The sequence below is a fragment of the Erpetoichthys calabaricus genome, chromosome 2, assembly GCF_900747795.2.
Source record: "Erpetoichthys calabaricus chromosome 2, fErpCal1.3, whole genome shotgun sequence".
NCBI lineage: Eukaryota > Metazoa > Chordata > Cladistia > Polypteriformes > Polypteridae > Erpetoichthys > Erpetoichthys calabaricus.
This window is the reverse complement of record NC_041395.2, coordinates 194,337,858-194,341,022: the sequence shown is the minus strand read 5'-3', so window position 1 is coordinate 194,341,022 and position 3,165 is coordinate 194,337,858. Positions and strand designations below refer to the sequence as shown.

Here is a 3,165-nt window from a genome sequence, read left to right as displayed (position 1 = left end):
GTCACCATCTACTGGAGAGGTGGCGTGCATAAGCCATAGGTGCAGTTTGTCATTTATAAGTGGTTAACTGTTGGAGGAAATCCACAAGGAAACAAAAATATAAATACAAACCACATCAGGAATTAAATGTACTGCATTTCCCAGGAGATGTATGAGAGTTACTCTTAAAACACTATACAGTCGTCCCTCGCCATATCGCGGTTCATCTATTGCGGCTTCACTGTATTGCAGGTTTTTTATCGCGGAAGTTAGTTCTAGACCCATCAGTGATAGGTGAAAATCCGTGATATAGAAAGACCATATAAATAAACATTTTTATAGTTTAAGCCTTATAATACCCATCCCACACGCTTTAAACACATGTAAACTTATAAAACACACTTTGTTAACACATATGATTTGTGGATGTCGGACTAAGGATATGAGTAACATCTCTCCATTATAAAACATTTTAAGTTCATGCAAGACAAGGCAGTGAGACAGGAAAACAGGTGCTGTACAGGCTTTTAAATTATTGACACGCAGAGCGACAAGCAGCACAAAGTCCACTTCTCCTTAGCGTGCATTCAGCAAACCCTCCCCCACCCCCACCCCCCCACCCCCCCCCCCGTTCATAACGCGAAGTGGCAGGAGCGTAGAGAAGGGTCCGGCTGCAGGTCGCAGACTTGGCCTTCCACGCCCCCAGCCTTCCACGCCTCCTGCCTTCCACAGTCCCCCCCACAACCGCCTATAGTCCGTAGAAAGAGAAGAAGAGCTGCTGTACAGTTTTTCCAATTCGAAAAAGTAAAGGAGCTGAAAACGTTTTCCGACACCGAACAATGGCACAACAAAACCAGGTATGGACTCACAGAATAAAAAGCTCAGTATATTTAAAGAAACTTTAGATCCATTAAACAAAACTGAGATGTACGATTATATACTGTATAGCGAATCCAAGTGTTCTCTGTTTATCGTCATTACTGACATATCCTATTTTTAAGCATATCGTTTTAATTACTTTTTACCTCTTGTATTATTTCTTTTTAATATTTACCGTATTATTTCATCTATATTAACTTTTACACTTATTTATGAGATGTTATGTAGAGAATCTGCAATGTTAGTGTACAATATGAAAGGTATTTATGTTTATCGTCATCATTTACGTATGTTAAATATCTTATCTTAACTTAGTTAAGTTAGCTATTTATAAAAGCACGTTAGCGCTTTCTGCCAAATTAGTATTACATATTATTTTTGTCTTGATTTCCACAGTCACATTTCTCCATAAAGGCAGAGAATATAAAAACAACTTTGATAACATTGATTAAATATCCAAATGAATCCAAGTGCACTCTTTGTAAAAAGCACAGAGACTACAGCATCCTGCTACGTCATCTTCAGAGTCATGAAGGCCACATTGTCAAGTATGCAGGTAGTGTATGTATGCTAAGAGTGTGTGCTTGCAAACAATACTGACGTTTAGATTTCTGAACTGGAACTTTTTTAAATACAGGTTAAAAAGCTGAGCATTTTCCGTTGTTTGGCAGGTTTTACTATTTACAGATGTAACACAGGGTGTGTCCCAAGTGGCCAATTCCATTGTTGTTTTTGTTTAAAAGTCATTGTCAACAGTTCATTGTATGTCAGTATTTAATATTTTTCTTTGATTAAATTTTTTTACCCCTTGTATTAGGGCCTCCCTAGTGTGTGCTTGGTGTGTTCGTGTGTGCTTGGTGTGTGTGCGCCCTGCGGTGGGCTGGCACCCTGCCCGGGTTTTGTTTCCTGCCTTCCGCCCTGTGTTGGCTGGGATTGGCTTCAGCAGACCCCCGTGACCCTGTAGTTAGGATATAGCGGGATGGATGAAGGATGGATGGATGTATTAGGGCCTTCCAAGTCAAATGAATAGCCATGGCTGTGGAATTTCCATGTTGATGGTATGACCATTTCATATTGTAACTATCATTTTTTGTATGTCTGTATTTAATGTTGTGTCCAGGTTTCCAAAGGACCATTTTGTGGTGTCTCTGTATTTCATCCTCGAGGTCCCCTTCAATTTTAATGAGTTGTGTCTCAACTTTAGTCCTCTCTTCTTTCATTGTAGTATTTGTAGAGGGAGGATTATATCTGGTTGCTGGTTCCCATTTTTGTCACCTTCTACAATTTGTGTTGGATATTTGTGTTATGTTTAATTTATTTTATTATATTTGTTTTTTTTTTTTATTTCAACATACTATCCATAGTGGTTTTGAAGTTCCAGAAATGCCTACCTTTCAAAATCCAGATCATTTAAATGTATGTTTAATGGTTTGCATAAATATTTTTGTAACATTAAACTCCTTTTAACAACGTGACTCTGCTCAGTCCTCTTTAGAATGACATGCAGGCTTTGTGGAAGAGCTGGTGTAGAATGTTACTTGAGAACTCCAGCACCAAGGGGTAAATGAAATTTAAATTTCCTTTAATAACTCTTAATTTAGTTCTGCAGCAATATGGCAAATATACTTAGCCATATTGTAAATCAAAGACAAATAGTCCAAATGTTTACCATTATAAACTTAGTGCTTCTTTTTCAAATCACTGAAGTAACTGCTCACATCGGACTGGGCGATCAAACGCCTTTCTAAATGAAGGCCAAGAACCAACCAAAAAATTAGAAGGCACAGAAACAATGGACAGCCAGGATAGGGTCATTTTTTGTGCTTATTCTTTTGGTTCTTTTTTAACATTTCCTTAGGTAAATATTATTTTCTATGCTTTTAGGTTTAGACTTTATTGAGCCATTAATGAGAAGACAGAGTAAAGACTTGGCACTACATCTGAAATGAACAAATGTCTTGCTATTCTGTTCCATAGCACTGCATTCTGCAGATTTCAGATTTTTTCTTTTAGAAGAAACGTCAGCGTCCCTTCTCCAACATCCAGCACAGGACACTGATGAGCAGGTACAGACACATCATTTTATAAACTTCCATAAGAAAGATAAATTACATTTTGTTGATGCTGGCTTACAATGCCTGTGGTGTAGTGAATAAAATGTATAAAAAGACTTAATGTTTGTCTCAGATGCCGACTGTTAATTGTTAAGCAGTAGGAGTCAAAGCCCAAAAGACTAAAAGCCTGTTTTATATCTTCTGACAAACTGTAGTACTAGTACAACTCTTAAAGTCCTTAAAACATTTGAAA

At 37.7% G+C, this 3,165-nt stretch overlaps 1 long non-coding RNA gene across 1 annotated transcript; it reads left to right on the top strand.

Annotated features, from left to right (window-relative positions):
* The first annotated feature begins 1,781 nt into the window (after nucleotides 1-1,781).
* LOC127526514 (uncharacterized) lies at nucleotides 1,782-2,929 on the top strand. Its single transcript, XR_007934016.1, has 2 exons — nucleotides 1,782-2,274; nucleotides 2,743-2,929. It is a non-coding gene; the product is annotated as an uncharacterized LOC127526514 (long non-coding RNA).
* Nucleotides 2,930-3,165: the final 236 nt, after the last annotated feature.